This window comes from Ovis canadensis, chromosome 22 (assembly GCF_042477335.2).
Source record: "Ovis canadensis isolate MfBH-ARS-UI-01 breed Bighorn chromosome 22, ARS-UI_OviCan_v2, whole genome shotgun sequence".
In the NCBI taxonomy this organism is placed as follows: Eukaryota; Metazoa; Chordata; class Mammalia; order Artiodactyla; family Bovidae; genus Ovis; species Ovis canadensis.
Genome location: NC_091266.1, coordinates 36,900,355 through 36,921,931, shown reverse-complemented (window position 1 = coordinate 36,921,931; position 21,577 = coordinate 36,900,355). Strand labels below are relative to the sequence as shown.

Below are 21,577 nucleotides of genomic sequence, written 5' to 3'. Positions count from 1 at the left end.
TACTATTCAAGTACATAGCCCAATTCTCTTAACTGACTAGGTCCTCAGAAAATGTTGTAATTTTTCTTATTATTTTTACTATCTCCAACCTCACTGTTCAGGAGTGATGGAAAATCAGGTTCTGGATATGCTATGAGCATTCAAACCATACAGTTAGTCTGTTCAGCCTTTGGCATTGCTCATTTGAATTTCATTATTCATGAACAACATCTTTCTCAATCACCTTCAAGGACAATTCATCATCTATTAGACCAGTGTTTCTCAAAGTGCAGGTTGCAATCCATTAGTAGGTCAAGAAACCAATTTAATGAAATACAATAAAATAGGAAAAAAAATTACCAAGGTGCCTCACATGTAAGTGTAGGTACTGATTATAGAAACTTTATTTCACTTTTGTATGTGTGTGTGCACACATGCACACATGCATAGACACACACTGGGTCACCATGCACAATGTATTTTAATCTGTAAGTCAGGATGAAAATGTTTGAGGGTCATTGACTAGACTTTTCTGAGCCTCCACTCAACCTACCACCCATTTCTAGCAGGCCTATCTTCAAGAGCAAAAATTAATTGCAAAGCCAGGCAATTCAAGACCTATCTTTTCCAAATGAAGTTCTTCTGCCCCAGCGAAGAGGGCAGGTTTCACAAAGGCCCACACTGCCCTGGACTGGAAGCCCCACAAGTGGTCAAGAATACCCAGTGTGACCAGTGAATGAATCACAGATATTCTCTGGGTTCCAGGTCCCTGTACTTTACTCCACTACTCCTATCAAAAGCCTGGACAGGCCTTTCAGCTGATGTTTAGCTGGCCTTTGAGACCCTTACATGCAGTTATTCTGGGGTCATGACCCTAGACAGCTCCTTGAATGTAGTTCTCAAGGCCGCCATATAATATCCACCTGGAAGGACAACTGGGCAATTACTCCCCTGCACTCAACTCCCAGGGAGATTATCATCTGGAGAACTCCCCTGCAGTCTAGAAGGTAGAAGTATCAGATGTAAAGACTTTGTTTGGAGCATCAGCATTATTGAGAAAGGCCCCAGCACTTGTTCCTTCTCTGTACCATCTTGAATATCTGCAAATCACACAAGAATTCAACCCATCTCATATACAATGATCCCTGGCATGAAGGGATTTGAGCCTCACTTAACTGCACATTCAGCACATTCCAAGGTTCCCAATTAAAAGAAAGAGCCAGTTATTTCTAAAAATCAGACTGGCATTTTTTGAGCTCCTATTATGTGTCAAACACTTTTACATGCATCATCTCATTTACTCTTTACATCAACCCTATGAGGTTAGTATGATTATCCCCATTTTATAAATGAGTGTAAGAGTTAGAGAGGTTAAGTAACTTGCAAGAGGTCACCTAGCTAGTAAGTGCTTGGTGAGCTGGGATTTGAACTTCAGTTTGGCAGACTCTTGGCCTGAGCACTTAACCACTATTCCATACAGTCCTCATATCAAGCCCCTCCACCCCTGCCAGTAAAGTCAGTCCAGGACTGGCTCATACAGACCAGTGCTTTCTCTGCATAACTGGCCTAAGAAATGAAATGATCAGAAGTAGATGCCTGTTCCCTGGCTAAGTCACTGTGTCCTTAGGTAAGCTACTTACTTCTCTGAGCCTCACATTTCCCATCTATACTAATAGTTGGACTATCTCCTTCAGAGGGCTGCTCCAAGGAAGACATAAGATAATGACATGAAAGTATTTTGTAAAGCATAAAGTGCTACACCAATGAAATATCTTATAAAAAGCCATATAATTAATTAGCTGAATGTGTCTGCATTTTTCCTGTTGGATTGGGAGCCCCTTTCTTGGTTCCAATTGCTTTTCAAATGAAATTAAAAATGCCAACTTGGCATGTGAAGCCTGCATGACATGGCCCTTCGTTCATGGTTCCTTTCTCAATGTATTCCAACTTTACTGGCCCCTCTGTTTTCCACCTCAGGGCCTTTGCACATGCTGTTTTCTCTGCCTAGTACATTTCCCACCTCTAGCCACTGCTCTCTACTCCTACTTTGCCTAACTGCTCATCTTGTAAAATATCAGATTAATTTCCTTGCAACAGTCTTAACTTGACTATGCAAGATCACTTTGGAATATATTTACTTTATATGGCATTGTGAGGATGGCTGTTTGCAGTTTAATAGTGTCTTCCCCATTGAAAGGGAGGCTTGATGAAAGCAAGGACCATATATATTTCAGCAAGTCCTATATCCCCAGCACCTGGCAAAGCACTTGGCACAAATTAAGGGCTTCATGGATATTTATTGAACATATTCTGAAAATCAACAAATGTGAACAGAGACTGCTTTACTCATATTCTATCACCTATTAGATGTGCCACAAAGGTTTGATCTGCTATAACCTCTTTAGACTGGCATCTCTGAGCATGAGGTCCATAGGGTATAAATAATTGTTGCATAACAAAAAGGAATCGGGCCAAATAATTTGGAAAACAGAAGGTTAAACAAATATAAACAGGATTTTAACTTCTTTAAACCATAATGCTTGGGTCCTTCAGAGACAACAGTGCAAAGCTGAGTTCCCAGCCCAACCATGATGCACACATAGTATGTGTGAGAAATAAACTTTCCTCGCCTTAAACTACTGAACCGGTGGGGGAGGGGGGTTGCTATAGCCACATACCCATCTATCCTGACTTATACAACTTCCACATACAGTTATATATATATATATGTAGATCCTCAGACATAGAAAGCCAGGAGGTTTCTGAGAACCCAGGAAGAATGAGTCCATTGAGAAAGTGAGTAGGTAGGTGAGTTGTACTTGCTCATTCACTAGGGTCAGGAGGTGAGAGTCATTCTGTCCCACCCATGTTCAGGGAGACAGAACCATTCTTATACAGTAGATGAAAGTTGATGGGTAGTAGGCTAGACTTTCAAACTATAAATAAACAATATTCACTGAGCACCTAATTCATAACAAACACTGTTAGGTTCTTGGACTACAGCAATGAACAAGACATAGGTTCTCAGGGATTAGAACCTAGAGCAAGAGACATATAAATAACAAGTCAATTTCAGTATGATGGTTTGGAAGCTAAAAAGGCACCCAACACAGAGGAAAGGAAGGCGGCCAGCACAGATGTACTGGAGAAGTTTCTTGGAAGCGGTGACATCTGAGTTGTGATCCACAGCATAGTTAAAAGGTATCTAGGTAAGAAAGGCATTCCAGGTAGAAGGAATTACTTTCAGGAGGTGAATAATCTGCTCCAGACCATGGGAGGGATCCAGCAGGAGACAGTAAGGCACCAACGAGCACACTGCCTTCTTTAAAGTACAAGGCAAAGGAGACACCAACCCAAGTACCAGCCAGCAACCTGAGTGAGGAAGGAAACTAGCTTAAACTTCAGTCAGTAGGTATGCTTTAGGTAATGGGATTCAAGACGGCAGGGAGAAATGGCCCTGAGGAGGTAGAGCACAGCCTCTTCTAAGGATAAGTCACCCAAGAAGCAGAAGAAATAGCAATGGTTGGGGAGCAGGAAGACAGAGGGGACCGAAATACAAGGACGAGCCAAACCTTGACTGTTCTTCCTCACTAGGAGACTGGGACCCTAGGAGCCCAGTGACTTTGAGGTGCAGAAGTATGCAGCTGGCCAGGGGATGGATGCTTAGGGAAAGCAGCTAAGAAGGAGGCCTGGGGAAGAACTGAGCATCCCCCTACACACACACCCAGCCTCGGTCAGATCATAGTGCAAGCCTGAAGCCATCATGCTTGATCCACCCAGAGCTGAGGTGAGAAACAAGAAGTATTTGGCCCATAAGCTATAGCAGCCAAATTCAGCTTTTAGTCCAGGCATTCAGGGTGTAGCTTTGCTATTTTCCCTTCATTTCATAATTAAGATTTTAAAATTGTAGGGAGATTCAGTTGAAATAAAAGGCAGAACTGAACTAAAAGGAGGCCACTGGTGATGGTGGTCGGAAGTCTGGACTAAGTAAAAGAGAGGTGCCCCCCATTACCCAGCACCAGGTGCAGGCCTCCTCTAGCACCGTTGGTGTGTCTCCCCCTCTCCCAACAGCTAACCCTCTTCTTCAGAACCCCTCTTGCCTTAAGAAACTGCCAAAGGTGAGCCAGTTGGTCTTTAAGGGATACTTTCCTGACTGTAGAAAAATATTTCCCAACTTCCAGCCTTACCCTGTCCTCTGTATGCTCTCCTGCATTCATTCCTTCATCCATTAGATATATTCTAGAAATAACATGTGGAGAAGGCAGTGGCACCCCACTCCAGTACTCTTGCCTGGAAAATCCCATGGACGGAGGAGCCTGGTGGGCTGCAGTCCATGGGGTCTCGAAGAGTCGGACATGACTGAGCAACTTCTCTTTCACTTTTCACTTTCATGCACTGGAGAAGGAAATGGCAACCCACTCCAGTGTTCTTGCCTGGAGAATCCCATGGACAGAGGAGCTGGTGAACTGCAGTCTATGGAGTAACAAAGAGTCAGACACCACTGAGCAACTGAGCATGCATGCACACAGAAGTAATACAGTGTAGTGCATAAAAAAGCACAGATTTGGAACTGGACAGAAACTCAGCTCTACCACCTAAAAGCTGTGAGAACTTATAGAGTTGTTGGACCTCGTTGAGCTTCAACTTCTTTACCTATAAAATGGGGATAGTACTTTCTTTAGGTAGGATTAATTGAGATATGTATAGAAGCATTTAGCATGATGCCTGGCACAGTAAGCACTTGATAAGTGTTAGTTATTACTGAGATGATTAAATTACTGATATTATTAAAATGGGACTTCAACCTGCACTTACCTGGCTCACTGGCTTAAGTGACACCATCAATTCTTTTGTAAAACATACTAACATTCATGGCTCATCAAACCTTCATGGCTAGGATGCTGTACACTTGTGCTCCCCCATTGGGTTGAACTGCATGTTTACCAAGAATCATTTGTTTCTAACTCTGCCTATTTACGCCAGCTGTGCCTATTATTCTTATTATCTAATTTAAATGAATATTAGATAAGCCATTAAAACATGAGTGCAAAACTAATGTTGCTAGGGCTTCCCTGGCAGTCCAGTGGTTAAGACCCCCTTATAATGCACGGGACGTGTGTTCAATCCCTGGTTGGGGAGCTAAGATGCCACATGCCATGGGGCAACTAACCCCACGCACCACAGCTACTGAAGTCTGTGTGCTCTGGAGCCTGGAGGCCACAGCTGCCAAGTCTGTGCACCACAATCACAGAGTCTGCGCTGCAGCGGAGGATTCCACATGACGCAAGGAAGATCCCACGTACTGCAACTAAGGGCCAATGTAGCCAAATTAATTAAAAAAACAAACAAACAAACTAGTGTTGCTGTTTGGAAAGTTTCCATAACAGCAAGTTGCTAATGAATTTTGTTATCAAATTTTGTATTGGTGATGTAACTGCAAAAGAAGAAGAAAAATTATTTAAAGTCTAAGGCTCTGCATTCAGATTGTTTCTCAATTTTTTTTTTAAAGTTTCCAAACCATGTGAAAGAAATCAAAACTGAAAATGGCAGTCAATGCATTCTGGGTATAGCTCATGCAGGGAAGATGATGATGGAATGCTAAGCTGGCACACCCGTATACAAAGAAAGGTCTTAGCCATACATCTAAAAAAACTAGAGAGTAAATAGTCTTTTTGTTTTAACTCAAAAATAAAACATTTAAGGTATGCAGAGGCAAACTAAGAAATGATCTCAGCCTTCAAGAAATGTATGGTCTAGAGGGGGAGACAGAGAAGTAAGTTATTAATCATAGTAAACTGTGATGCAGGTTAATGGAGCAGATGGAAGGGGATACCTAACTTGGGCAACTGTGCAGAGCATTCCTGAAGGGGGTGGCTCCTGAGCTGGCTCTGTCCTCCCTCACATCTGTCCCTCAACTCCTTTCATATCTTCCTCCAACATAAAAACCAGACACTTGCCCTGCAGCTTTGCCCTGTGCTTCCTTGAATTTCAGGTCCCATATTGACAAAGTCCCACAGAGTGTTACAGGGGACATAGCTGTCCTCTCTGGTATTAAGGAAGAGCCCCAAGGATCAGAGAATGACTCACAGACCTACCATACAGGCATAATACTTTGATTCTGTATATGTTTTCAGCTGTGCCTCATCTCCCAGGGTAAGGTTTATAAAGGGCTTGTGTAAAGTAGTTGCTGACTTTCTTTGATCATTTTAAAAATTTTATTTTTATTTGTTTATTTATTTGGCTGTGCCCAGTGTTAGTTGTGCCACACGGTATCTTCAGTCTTTGTTGGGGCATATGGGATCTTAAGTTGTGGCATGTGAGATCTAGTTCCCTGACCAGGGATTGAACCCAGAGTCTTTAGCCACTGGACCACCAGGGAAGTCCCACATTGATCATTTTTTTTCATTAAATTTTTTATTTTGAGGTAATTCACATGCAGTTGTAAGAAATAACACAATACTGTTTACCCAGTTTCACTGAATGGTAATACCTTACAAAGCTGTAGCATAATATCCCACAATCAGGATATTGACACTGATAAAGTAAAGGTACAGAAAACTTTCATCACAAAGATCTCTCATCTTGCCCTTTAAGACACGCTTACTTCCCTCTAGCTCTCATTACCTCCGTAACCCCTTGCAACAACTACTCTGTTCTCCTATTTTGTTATTTCAAGAATATTATATAGGTGAAATCACATAATTTCACCTATATAATATTCACACAAGTGAAATCACCTTTGGAGATTGGTTTTTCTTTAACTTGGCAAAATTTTCTGGTGAGTCATCCAGATTGTGCTATGTATCAGTAGTTCATTCCTTTTTATACTGATGAGTAGTATTCTATGGGTGAATGTACCACATATCCCCACAGAAGAACATTCACTTATTGAAAGACAATTGGGTTGTTTTTGGTTATTATGGATAAAGCTGTTATGGACAATTGCGTACAGGCTTTGTGTAGACATAAATTATTATCATTTCTTTAGGATAAATGTCTAGGATTACAGTTGCTGGGTCATATGATAGATAGATAATTTTAAGAAACTGCCAAACTGGTCTCCAGAGTGACTATACAATACATTCCCACTAGCAATGTACCGGTTCAGTTCAGTTCAGTTCATTTCAGTCGCTTAGTCATGTCCGACTCTTTATGACCCCATGAACCGCAGCACTCCAGGCCTCCCTGTCCATCACCAACTCCCGGAGTTCATTCAGACTCACGTTCATCGAGTCAGTGATGCCATCGAGCCATCTCATCCTCTGTCGTCCCCTTCTTCTCCTGCCCCCAATCCCTCCCAGCATCAGAGTCTTTTCCAATAAGTCAACTCTTCGCATGAGGTGGCCAAAGTATTGGAGTTTCAGCTTTAGCATCATTCCTTCCAAAGAAATCCCAGGGTTGATCTCCTTCAGAATGGACTGGTTGGATCTCCTTGCAGTCCAAGGGACTCTCAAGAGTCTTCTCCAACATCACAGTTCAAAAGCATCAATTCTTCAGCGCTCAGCCTTCTTCACAGTCCAACTCTCACATCCATATATGACTACTGGAAAAACCATAGCCTTGACTAGATGGACCTTAGTCGGCAAAGTCATGTCTCTGCTTTTGAATATGCTATCTAGGTTGGTCATAACTTTTCTTCCAAGGAGTAAGCATCTATGAGTGATCATTTTTCTGCATCCTTGCCCTCATTTGGCAGTGTCATGATTTTTTTTTTTAAATCTTAAGCCATTTTGAAAGGTATATAATCTTTCATTGTGGTTTGGTTTTGCTTTTTTTTATATTACCTTGAATATCTTCCCATATAATTATTTGCCATATGTATATCCTCTTTGGTGAAATATCTCTCTTCAGGTCTTAAGTCCATTTCTATTGGATTGCTTTTTTTTTTTTAATGTCAAGAATTTGACTTTCTTATATATTTCATATACCTATCATTTGTTGAATATATGATTTGCAAATATTTTATCCCAGTCTGTAGTTTGTATTTGCATTCTCTTAACAGTCTTTAATAGAACTAAAGTTCTAAATTTTTATGAAGTTCAGTTTATCAATTTTTCCTTATATGGATCATGCTTTTGGTCTAAAAGCTCTTTGCCTACTGAGATCCTGACAATTTTCTGTTTTTTTCCTAAATATTTTAATTTTACATTTGAATATGTGCTTCATTTTGAGTTCACCTTTCTATAAGGTGTGAGACTTAGGTTAAGGCAGTTCTTTTTTCAAGCCTATGCATTTCCACTTGCTCTAGCACATTTGTTAAGAGAATAATCTTTCCTCCATTGGATTGCTTTTGTACCTTTGTCAAAAATCAGTTGGACACAACTGTGTGGTTTATTTCTGGATTGTTTACTCAGTTCCATGATCTGTGCCTATACCTCTAAGAATACCTTACAATCTTTGTTACTGTAGCTATATAATAGAACTGAAAACTGTACAGATAAATTCCTTCCACTTTATTCTTTTTAATAATGTTTTAATTATTCTACTTCCTCAGCTTTTTTACAAACAAATTTTGGAATAATTTGTTTATATTTATTAAAAAATCTTACTGGGATTTTCATAAGAATTGTGTTAAACCTGTATATCAGTTTGAGAAGAATGGACATTTGTAGTATATTAAATCTTCCAATTTGTGAATATGATACATCTTTCCATTTTTTAAAAAGACCCTCTCAAAGAAAGAAATACAAGCATACAAATCCTGCCCATGTTATTTTAACTAAATGCTTCCAAACTGTGGTGCTGGACAAGACTCTTGAGAGCCCCTTGGACTGCAGAAAGATCAAACCAGTTAATCCTAAGGGAAATCAACCCTGAATATTCATTAGAAGGACTAATACTGAAGCTGAAGCTCCAATACTTTGGCCACCTGATGCATAGAGCCAACTCATTGGAAAAGACCCTGATGCTGGGAAAGAGTGAAGGCAAAAGGAGAAGAGGGTAGCACAGGATGAGATGGTTAGATAGCATCACTGACTCAACGAATCTGAGCAAACTCTGGGAGATAGTGAAGGACTGGGAAGCCTGGTGTACTGTAGTCCACGGGGTTTCAAAGAGTTGGACACAACTTAGCGACTTAACAGCATTTCACTTTATTTTTGAGCAGTTATATAAACATTTTAAATTTGTGTCCATATGTTCATTGCTCATATATAAAAAATAATTGAGTTTTATATATTTATCTTGTATCCTGCAACTTTGTTAAATTGACTCATTAATTCTAGGGTATTTTAAATTTTAAAAAAATATTCTTGGGATTCCTTAAGTAGACAAAATGTCTTCTTTTCTCATCGATATAGCTTTTCTTTTCTTTTCTTCTCTTGCCTTATCATCCTGGCTAGAAGTTTAAGGAACATGTTAAATTGGAGTGGGGAGAATGGACATCCTCATTTTGCTTCTGTTCTTTGGGGGAAAACATTCAGTCTTTCATCATTAAGTATAATGTTAGCACTAGGACTTTAATGGATACTCTTTATCAAATTGAGGAAGTTCCCCACTATTCCTATTTTTCAGAGAGTTTTTTTTTAATCATAAATGGGTATTGAATTTTATCAAATGACTTTTCTTCATCAACTAATATATCTATGTGATTGTTCTTCTTTAGCCTGTACATAGAATAGATTGACTGATTTTAAAATATTGAACCAGCCTTTCATGACTGGAATAAATTCCAATTACTCACGTCATATAATTCTTTTTATATATTGCTCGATTTACTTTGCTAGTATTTTGTTGACAATTGTTGCATGTATTCATGAGGGATATTGATTTGTAGTTTTCTCTTTTTTGGATACAGTCTTTGTTGGTGATATCCAGGTAATATTAGCTTCATAAAATTAATTGGGAAGTGTTCTTCCCTCTTCTGTTTTCTAGAAGAGATTATGTAGCACTACATTCTTCTTTAAACATTTGGTAGAATTCCACAGTAAAACTGTCTGGACCAGGAGATTTCCTTTAGAGGAGTTTTAAAATTATTAATTCAACTTCCTCAATAGTTAGAATGCTATTAAAATGATCTGTTTCCTATTGGATGAATTGTGGCAGTTTGTGTTCTTCAGTGCGTGTAAGAATTGTTCCTGCTACTCCCTTACACATTGGATGTCTACAGGGTCTGTAGTGGTATCTCCTGTTCAGTCCTTATACTGGTGATTTGTCTCTTTTTCTTTGTTGATTTTGCTAAACGTTTGTCAGTTTTGTTGATCTTTTCAAAGAACCAGATCGTTGTTTCACTGATTTTCTCAGTTTTACTGTTTACAATTTCATTAACCTCTGCTCTTATTTGGAGAAGGAAACGGCAACCCACTCCAGTATTCTTACCTGGAGAATCCCATGGACAGAGGAGCCTGGCGGGCTACAGTCCATGGGGTCGCAAAGAGTAGGACACAACTGAGCGACTTCACTCCACTTCACTTCACTTCTGCCCTTATTATTTCCCTCTCCTGTTTGTCTTATGTCTATCTTGTTTTTCTCTAGATTCTTGAAGTGAGAGCTTGTAAAACTGATTTGAGACTTTTCTTCTTTTCTAATGCATGACTTTAGTGTATAAATTTTTCTGCCAGTACTACTTTAGCTGTGGCCCATACATTTTGATTTATTGTATTTTCATGTTCATTCAGTTCAGGGATCTTTAAAGTTTCCTTTGAGACTTCTTTGACCAATGGATTATATACAAATGTGTTGTTTTATTTCTAAGTGGAGAGTTTCTTGTTATATTTATGTTATCATCAGTTCTGTTTATAAAAAATTTTATCTGTGGTCAATGGACACACCATAAATTATTTCAATTCTTTTAAGTTTGCTGAGGTTAGTTTTATGGCCCAGGATATGGTTTATCTTGGTGTATGTCCCACATACACTTGAAAATAAGGTGTATTCTGCTGTTCCTGGACAGTGTATGTAAATGTCAATCGGATTCTTTTGGTTGATGCTGGTGTTGAGGTCTGATTTTTTTCCTAGTTGTTAGATCAGTTATTGAGAGGGGATGTTTACATTTTCAACTGTAATTTTACATTTGTCTTTTTCCTTTCAGTTCTATCAATTTTTGCTTTAAAGTATCTTGCAGCTCTGTTGCTTGGCACATACACACTTAGGATTGTACATTTTCTTGATGGAGTAACCCTTTTACTGCTATATTACACCCCCATTTCTGGTAATTTTATTTGCTCTAAAGTCTACTTTATTTGATATTAACATGGCATATGGACTGATATACATATGAACTGTGGCTTTTTTGATTAATGTTTTAATGTTTTATGATCTTTTCCATCCTTTTGCTTTCAATTTGCCTTTATATATAGGAGATGTGTTTGAAGTGAGCTTCTTGTAGACAGCATATAGTTAAGATTTTTAATCATTCTGTCAATCTTTTAATTTGTATATTTATACCATTTATATCTAATGTAATTATTGATATATTAGGTTCTGCCTTATTATTTTCTGAGGATTTTTTGTTTATTCTGTCTTTTTCTTTCTGTTTTCATATCCCTGCCTTTCTATGGTTTACTTGAGCTTTTTTTTCGAATTCTGCTTTTATTTTCCTGTAATGTTTTTGAGGGTATCTCTTTGCATAGCTTTTAAAAAAAACTTGTCTCTGTAGGTATTACATTATATTTGCATAACATCACAGTCTACTGGTGTCATCATTTTAACCAGCTTGAATGAACTATATAACTTTACTTCATTTTACACTTTTATCCTCTCTCATTTATCATATCATTGGCTTAAATATATCCATTACATAGATCAAATAGTGTTATGATTTTTGCTTCAACAAACACATTTTAGAAAACTCAAGAGTAGAAGGAAAGTCTATTATATTTACCCATATTTTTACTTAGTATATTCTTTCTTCCTTCTTGATGTTCCAAGATTCCTTCTTTTATCAATTTCTATTTTGAGAATTTTCTTTAGCCATTCTTTTAGGATAAGTCTGCTAGTGACACATTCTTTTCATTTCCCATCTGAGAATATCTTGATTCCCTCTTCATTTCTAAAGGATATTTTCACTGGATATTCTAGGCTGACTGACGGTTCTTTTCTTTCAGCACTTGAGAAAATGTGCTACTTCTTTCTCATCTGTATGGTTTCTGATGAAAAATCCACTGCATTTGAACTGGTTTTCCTCTGCAGGTAAAATGTCATTTCTCTCACTTTTTTCCAAGAGTTTTGTCTTCAGTGTTTAGAAGTTTGACTATGATATGTCTTGCAGTGGGTTTCTTTAGGTCTATCCTGTTTGGAATTTACCAACTTCTTAAATCTGTGGGTTTATATCTTTTGCTGAATTTCTGGGCATTTTGGCCATCTTTGGGTACTTTTCCAGCCCTGCTCTCTTTCCTCCTTCTGAGGCTCCAGTGACAAATATGTTAGACCTTTTGTTATCTTCATGCAGTCTGTTTTCTGTGTTTTTTCCTCTATGTTGTTCAGATTGGGTAATTTCTACTCTTCTACCTTCCAGTTCACTGATTCTTTCCTTTGCTCTCCATTCTGCTTTTGAGCCCATCCATTGAGGTCTAAAATTTGTTTGGTTCTTTATATTTTCTATTGATTTGCTAAGATTTTCTATACTTTTGCTGAAATTTTCTATCTTTTCCCTTGTTTCAAGTATGTTCATAATTGTTCATTGAGATATTTTTGTGATGGTTGCTTTAAAATTTTTGTTAAATAATTCTAACATTCTTGTCATCTCAGTGGTGGCATCTATTTAATGTCTTTTCTTTCATTCAGTTTGGTATCTTCCTTGTTCGTGGTATTATAAGCGATTTATTTTCATCCAAAGTTGAACACTCTGGGTATTACAAGACTCTTGATTTTATTTAAATCTTCTGTTTTTGCTGTCTTCCTCTGACACTCCTCCAGATGAAGAAGGGGGAGAACACTGTTTTGTAATTGCAAGGTGGAGTAGAAGTTCAGGTTCCCCACTTTGCTTCTTATCTTATTACTGCTGGATGGAGGTGAAAGTTCCAGCTCTCCACGAAGCCTTCTCTGATACTTCCCTGGATGCAAGGGGGTACTTTGTTACTGCTACCCACATGGCTTCCACTGACATCATGGAGGTATGAAAGTTTCAGCTCTCCAGTAAGCCTCCTCTGATACCACCCCAGTGTGGAGAGGAAGGGTTGCTTTATTCCTGCTGGGTATGGATGGAAGTCCAGGCTCCTCATGTGGTCTCCACTAATACTGTGCAGTGGAGATGGGGAGCTTGCTACCACTGGCCAGTATGAACATCCAGGCTCCCTTCTTAGCCTCCTCTGACACCATCCTGCAGAGGGTTGGGATGCCAACTTTTGGACTAGTGAAGGTAGGGGTATAGACTCAGCAATTGCCCTTGCTGAAATAGGTGAGAGGTGGATCCCAGGTTTTTCTGTGGCATTTGGCTGGAGTTGAGCTGTTTTTGTCTATAAGTTGCCTTCCTAGTTTGTCCTTTTCCTAGTTCTTTGATTAGAGAGCAAGCTTTCATTGGAACTTGTAAAAAAAAAAATCTGTACTTATTAGTATTTCTGGGTTGCTGCCCTCTTTAGCTCTAGGTCTGAGATACATGAGGTGAGACAAAAAGAAAACTCAGGGAACTCACCATTATGTTGTTCCTCAGGTTTCAAGTTCCCTAGCTCATCTGCCTTCTTATCTCTACTTTTCAGAGTTTTCCGATGTTTGCTCTATGTATTATGTCCAGGAGTTTTAGTTGGAAGAATGGAAGAAACTGGGAAAAGTATGTCTACTCTGCCATTCTAAGATAGAAACTTCTCTTTGATAATTTTTTTTTTCTTTTTTCTTTGATAATTTTGATATTCACCCATTGGCAGAAACTTCAGGACTATCTAGTCACTGCAGTGTGGCAGAAGTATATAAATTATGGCTCTTATGTGTCAGGACCTCACCACTTAGGGGAATAGATAGCCATGTTTTATCTAGTCTGGCACATAGTTAGGAACATGGTTTGTAATCCAATAGGACTGGGTCCCAATTCCAGCTCTGCCACTTCCAAGCTCTGTGCCCCTGGGTAGGTGAGTAAACCTCTCTGAACCTCAGTCTCCTCACTTATAAAATATGGGATAGATTAGTACCAATCTCATAGGTTGTTGGTGGATTAAATTAAATGAAATAGTACATGTACATTACTTTGCATGGTGTCAGCATATAGCAAGTACTTAGTAAATATTAGTCAGTGTTGTCATTGTTACAATGCAGGCTGGGCCAAGTGTAATTATACTCCCTCAGTCTGGTCCTCTCCAGACAGAAGAGGTCCTTTGGCTTACTTTGTGCTCATTGCCTCTCTCTCCTCCTTGATCAACTGTGGGGATCTTTTCAACCTTGTGAAGGGATTTTGATGGAGGCTGCACATGATGAGGAAAGAAAATACTGTTTACTATTTGTTTTCACTTACTCATTCCTTTATTCATAAATTCTTTGAGCAAATCTTTGTTGAACAATAACCCTGTGCTTGGCACTATAAGGGGAGCTTATAACCTAGCAGGATAGGCATCTGAGTAATGATAATTTGAGGCAAACTCTAAATTGCCAAGAAGGATACAATTAGAATACTCTGAGAGTTCAGAAGTGAGAGAAATCACATTTGGATGGAAGAATAAGGGAGGGGGATTCATGGAGGATGGCATATCAGAGCTAGACTTCAAATAGGTAGACAAAGAGAAAGAGCATGAGATAAGCAAGGAAATAGAAGTCTTTAGAAAAAATAAAATAGTATTTTTTTTTAATTGGCCAAAACAACTTTGAAAAGGAACAAAGTTGGAAGGCTTACATTACTGGATTTCAAGACTTAGTAAGATATAGCAATACAGAGTGGTACTAGTATAAAGACAGTCAAACAGATCAATGGAGCAGAATAAAGTTCAGAAATAAATGCTCAATTGATTTTTGACAAAAGTACCAAGGCAATTCAATTGGAAAAGGAGAATCTTTTCGAAAAACGATGCTGGAATAATTGGATAGCCCCCGCCCCCGCCACACACACACAAAATTAACCTTGACCCTTACCTCACACCACATACAAAAGTTAACCTGAAAAGAATCATATACCTAGTAAGAGCTAAAATCATTAAATTTCTATAAGAAAATGTAGGAGAAAATCCTAATGACTCTGGATTTGGCAAGGACTTCTTAAATATGTCCAGAAAAGTGCAAATAATAAAAAATCAATAAATTAAACTTCATCAAATTAAGAATGTTTGCTCTTCAAAAGATATTGTTTAAATAATGAAAATGTAAGACATATACTGAGAGAAATTATTTGTAAAACACATATATAACAAAGCACATGTGTTCTAGAATATATAAAGAACTTTCATGTCTCAATAGTAAGAAGACAACAATGCAATTTTTGAAATAAGCAAAAGATATGAACAGACATTTAACCCAAGAAGATAAATGGATGGAAAAATAAGAACCTGAAAAGCTGCTCATCATCATTAGTTATTAAGGAAATGCAAATTAAAACCACAATGAGATACCACTACATACCCACTCAAATGATTAAGATTAAAAAGACTGATCATACCAGACATTTGTAAAGATGTGGAATGATTGGAATTCTCATACACTGTTGATGGCTGTGTAATATGGTGCAACCAACTTGAAAAACAGTCTGGCATTTCCTTAAAGAGCTAAACATACTCTTACCACATGACTCACTTCACTTCCAAGAGAAATAAAAACACAAAGATTTTTACAGAAATGTTCTCAGCAGCTTTATCTGTAATAGCCCCAAACTGGAAAACCAAATGTCTATAAACTAGTGACAGAGAAACAAACTGCTATATATTCATACAATTGACTAACAGTAACAAAAAGGAATGAGCTGTTAATACATGTAACAAATAACTATGTTGAATGAAATAAGCCAGAAACAAGAAAGAGTACATATTTAATGGATCCATTTACAAAAAACTCTTAGACAATGCAAACTCATCTATACTGACATAAATAGGTTAATGGCTGCCTGGGGATGGAAATGGAGGTTGAGGAGAGAAAAAGAGGGACTGTAAAGGGAAACAAGGAGTTTGGGGGATACAAATATGCTCATTATCTTGATTGTGGCGCTGGTTTCATGCGAGTACTCATATATAAAACTTATCCAATTGTTCACTTTAGATATGTGTGGTTTGTTGCATGTCAAGCATACCTTGCATAATGCTGTAAAAAATATTCTCAGGCCCTCTGTAGGCCTACTGAATCAGAAACTGTGGGAATAGGTCCAGCAATCTGTTTTAACACTCTAGGCAATTCTAATGCACAACAAAGCCCAATTTAGGCAATAAACTACCAGCAAGTGCTTGAAATAATGTTCTGGACTGAAGTGTAGACTTGAGAGTCACTTTCCCTCATAGCTCAGTTAGTAAAGAATCCGCCTGCAATGCAGGAGACCCACGTTCGATTCCTGGGTCAGGAAGATCGGCTGGAGAAGGGATAGGCTACCCACTCCAGTATTCTTGGGCTTCCCTTGTGGCTCAGCTGGTAAAGAATCTGCCTGCAATGCGGGAGACGGGTTCGATCCTTGGGTTGGGAAGATCCCCTGGAGAAGGGAAAGGCTACCCACTCCAGTACTCTGGCCTGGAGAATTCCATGAACTTTATAGTCCATGGGGGTCACAACGAGTCAGACATGACTGAGTGAATTTCACTTCACTTCACTACTTGGAGGTCATAGCTGAAGCTGTACGACAACAGGATTTAGAAAGTAAAGAGAAGAAAGCAAGAGGGACTAAAGAAACCTACCCTCAGGAAGTGGGAGGGAAAGAAAGAACAGGTGACAGGAGCAAGGAAGGAGCTCCTGAGGTTGGAGGAAGGACTAACAGAGGCCAAGGAAGGGATTTTAAGATACAGGGTGATCAGTAATGAGGATACCAATGTGGTATCTTATATTTGCAAAAGTGCTATCCAGTTTCTAAATCGTTTTCACATATTTTCAGTGCATTAACCATGCCAGGGATGAGCAGACAGACATCAGTAGTACTATCCCTGGTAGGCAGCTCAGTTCACAGGGAAGAGCCCAGGATTTAGAGTTGGACAGATCTGGGTAGATTCTCTAGCTCCTTCACTTCCTCATTTGTCAATCTGGTCAAGTTTCTTGAACCAAGTCTCCATTTCCGTTTTCAAAATGGAGATAATTCTACCTACTAACCAGGTAGAATACTTGTGGTCTGTATAATAAAATACCTGCTTCAGATGACTTGCAAAGTTGTTCATTTCTGTGGTCTCCATCTCATGATTCCTCATCTTACAGATAAAGAAACCAAAGCCAAGAGTGGGTGAGTGATGTACCCCAGGTCATAGGACTTCAAGCACCTTCTTGGCTTGAAACCCATGGGACTACTGAACAGGTTCACAGATGAGCCTCAGTGGGTATGAAACTCCTGAAATCACGTGTAGACTGAATATGAATGTGTGACAGTTCTTCTTGGGGCAAGTGTTCATTACTTACATTGCATCTGCAAGGGACCTAGGATCTAAAAAGGCTAAGAATTTCTGCTCAAAGGTCAGTTGTATTTATTTTTCCCTAAATCCCTTGATTCATGCCCCCCTATATACTTAGCTAACCCTCTTGCCCTCACGCATCTTCCTTCAGGACATAGTTTCACTACTTCTCTGCTGACTGACCAGTCTACAAACCAGGAAAACTGCTTCCTGGTCTAACCTCAGATGGTTCATTCTCTCCAGAAGGAGCTGCTGATTCCCTGCCCCTGTAGTCAGTACCATTCATCTGGTACAGAGAAGGACCCAGACATGGCTGATTAACCATGCCAGGGATGAGCAGACAGACATCAGTAGTACTATCCCTGGTAGGCAGCTCAGTTCACAGGGAAGAGCCCAGGATTTAGAGTTGGACAGATCTGGGTAGATTCTCTAGCTCCCAGAGAATCCCAGCTTGAAGGAGCTTCTGGTCCAGTAGACACATAGGAAGGAATAGAGGTAACTATGATAGATATGGTCTATGATGGGAAGCGTGAGAGGAGGGCACAAGCAGAGGTCATCTGGAAAGACTGTATTTGGATGGCCTCAGCATGGACCTTGGTGAACCTCTCCATCCATATGTCTGTTCATTCAGAGATACACAACCCTCAGCTTCATCTTTACTCTTCAAACTACCACAACTTGCCTTCCACCCACCACTCTGATGATATGCTTTCCTCAGGGTACATCACCAGGAACCCCTCGCCACAGACTCTGCCACTTTTATTGCTGACGCTTTCTCTGTGACAATGAGCTGCGTTGCCTGTTCCTTGGGGGTCTCTTTCCTCCCTTGGCTTTCCTGACATCAGCATCTCTTTCTTTCTTCTGCTTCTCTGAGATGTCTTCTGTCTCACTCCCAAGCTCCATCACAGTTCCATCCACGGCCATCTCATTGCTCTTTCTACGGGTCTCTGCCCATCCCAATCTAGCCTATAATAGCTAATAACAGCTAATCTTCACCAAGGGTTGCTGCATCCCAGTTCTATCCATACTATCTCACTGCATTCGCACAATAACTCCAAGAGGCAGGCACTACCATTGCCCCATTCTACAGAGGAGGGAATTGAGGCAGAGAGGTTAGGTCACTTTTTAGGAACATAGCTAGTAAGCGGCATGTCAAGATTATTCTAAAGTGCGAATTTTAATTATGCCACACACTGTCCTAAAATCCTTAAAGGCCCCCACCTCCTTAATACACAAACTCAAATTCTTCCCCCTGCCCTCCACCACCACTTGTACTGCACGGCATGTGGGATCTTAGTTCCCTGACCAAAGATCGAACTTCTGCCTCTGCATTGGAAGCGGGGAGTCTTAACTATTGGACAACCAGAGAAGTCCTCAAAAACTCAAATTCTTTAGCACAGCAGTGCAGAGCTTCAGATCTGAGTCCTGCCTACCTCTCCTGTGTCAACTTTGTCTTTGAGTTTTAGTGCATGCTGTTCTTTCAACTAGAAACTCCCATTTGCCTACATGTTCCCCTTCCTGACTTTTTTTTTTTTTTTGCCTACTTACACTTCTCAAACCCCAGGCACTGTCTCATACATAGAAGCCTTCCTTCATTGTGTGAGTGCTCTGTCCTCCCCAGCTCAGGGAGGTGACTTGGCAGACACTATAATGTGCTGCCCGATCCCCTTCAGTGAAGGGCTTACCCCAGTTGCTGGGAGTGCTTGCGACAGTCCTCAGCTTTCTGTTACCATGGGGGATTGGCCTCAGTTGAGGAGAGCTGCCCAGCCTAAGGTCACACCCACTTCCGGGACTACATGTATTCCATGACCCAAGGGCAGAAAAGGTAGAAAAGGGCAGAAAATCTGGCCCCTACTTGGGGAAAAGTTCAAGGGCCTCTCTATTCCCAGAGTGGCCCAAAGGGTTGGCCTCTGCCCAGTCCTGATTCCTTCCTCTCCCTCCAAATGTTTTGACCCCAAGAGCTTCCTGATAACACCCTGTGTATTAATCTCTCAGAATCTGCTTCCTAGGGAAGCCCTCAGTTCTTATGTCTCCCAGTTAGGCTTCCTGAAGATTCAGTGGTCCAGGGTGGGGGCACTACTGGAGAAAGGCAACAGTCCTCATGAGCCCCAACAGTACAGCTCTTTAAATGCAGGGCAATAAGTGGCAAAACCCTCTGTCTCCACTGATTACCTGGTCATGGCTTCTTAACCAGATAATTCATCTTCAGGTGGCCTTGGACTTCCTGACCTCAGGCAAGGCATTAATTTGGTGATTCTTGCTGTCCTCCAGTACTCACCTGACCCTCAACCCCCGGAAACCCCCAAATCATACGGTGAGGCCAGCATTGATTTCAGAAGGCAGAGGGTGGGATGTATGGCAGGGAGGCTGCAATCCCATGTCACACACTCTAACCACTCTGAAAACAAGCTATTCATATTCCAACTGCTCTCAGTCAAGGTAACGGGGACACCCAAAGCACCAGCACCCGCAGACCTCATATCCTTGAATTGCTAACACCAAATCCTAAACTCTTGATCCACAAATTAAAGAAACAGCACCGTGTCTTGGAAAAGGCACAGGTTTGGAATCAACTGAGTTCAACTCCTGAACCTTCCCCGTACGGTTGGTGAGGTCTCTTGTGAGTCACTTCACCCACCTAAAGCCTCGTTGCCTTGTTCAGGAAACATATGTGGTGACAGTTCCATCTCATAAGGTTCTTTTTTGTTTGTTTTAATTGAGATACCACATACAAGACCCAGCAGCATAAGGGGCTGCTTAGTTGCTGATAATTATCTTCCTCTATACTTCAGAATTCTGAATTCCTAGAGTCAGAAGCACAATAAAGTGAGAAGCAGAACTCTCACTTTTATAGTACTGACTATGTGTCAGGGACTGTTCTAAGCACCCTTCTCATACCAAATCAATCCTCTCAACAGTCCTGTGAAGCAGGTGTTAATACCATTATTAATCTCATCTTATAGATGAGAAGCTAAGAAATTTGCCTGAGGTCACCCAGCTAGGAAGAGGTGGAGCCAGAATTACAACCCAGGCAGTCAGGCTCCAGATTTCTGCCCTAAGGGTGGAAGGAACACACTCTACACACAGTAGGCTCTCAAAGAAGCTTGTTGATGTTGAGGAGGAAGAGGAGGAGGAAGGGCAGTGGAGGAGGGGAGGAAGGAAGTGTCACTGTCTGGGCAGATAAGGAGCAAGGTTGAGGGAACACATCAAGGGCCATTAACCCAAAAAACATATTAGGGCCTCTTTGTTAAGAGTGGAACCGAGAATATGAAAGGTCAAGGGGATGAACCAAGAGGCTGCAGGAGCCTGAACTTTGACGAGAGCATAGAAGAAACACAAGACATGGTGGAGGAATTTCTTGATGATGTTATCAACATCGTTGGAGGTCAGTGTACACGTATACAAGGGGAGGCACATGAAGCATGAGGAGAAAGCAGAGAAGGACATGGGGAAAAGGAAAGGAGAAGAAAAGAAAGAGAGAGAGGGAGAAAAAGAGAGACAGAGGGAAGAGATAGGAGAGAAGGTAGGGGAGAGGGAGAGAGGGGGTGGGAGAGGGGAGAGGGACAGAGAGAGCTTCTCCCAAAAAAGAAAATTACATAGTTATAGGAACAATGAAATATCTAACAAGTGATAAACATAAACTCGAGGGTCAGAGTCTGATTGTATTGCCAACTGTCTGCTGCCCAGTTTGTCTATCTCTCTGTCCATCTCTATCCATCCATTAATGTACCCATTTCTTTTTGCTTTTAAGTTTGTCTAACTAGCCATATAGCTACATGCCTGAGGTTTGATTACTTGTCTTTGTCCATCTGCCCATTTGTTTTTCTACCTGTTTTTGATCTAACCATTTGTCTGCCAATTTGTCAGGTGATTTTTTTGTAGCAATTAGGATGCTTTGGGCTGCAAGTGACACATGGCCCTACCAAAAGTGGCTTAGATGATTAAAAAAAAATTATCTCAGATAACAAGAAGTTTGGGGGCAGGGAGATTCCTAAATTGGTTAATGTGACTCTGGGGGCATCGTCTGGCACCCAGATTTTCACAGCTATCCTCCACCATCTCTGGCACATCGGCTTTTGACTCAGGAGAAGCCTCAGGGTTTCAAAAAGGCTGCAGCAACTCAACACATTACATCTTCACATAGCAAAGTCCAAAATCCAGGAGAGAAGAGG

General features: G+C 40.2%; 1 protein-coding gene across 2 annotated transcripts in view; it reads right to left on the bottom strand.

Moving 5' to 3' along the window:
• Positions 1 to 2,256: 2,256 nt before the first annotated feature.
• Positions 2,257 to 21,577, bottom strand: part of HIF1AN (hypoxia inducible factor 1 subunit alpha inhibitor) — a 60,017-nt gene continuing 40,696 nt past the window's right edge. The window contains exons 9-10 of one of the 2 annotated variants that reach the window (XR_011252034.1): positions 4,270 to 4,452; positions 2,257 to 3,351 (exon numbers count right to left, since the gene is read on the bottom strand). The gene's annotated coding sequence lies outside the window, so the exon portion shown is untranslated. Of the gene's footprint in view, positions 4,453 to 21,577 lie in introns of both variants that reach the window. The other variant, XR_011252033.1, reaches the window with a different exon arrangement.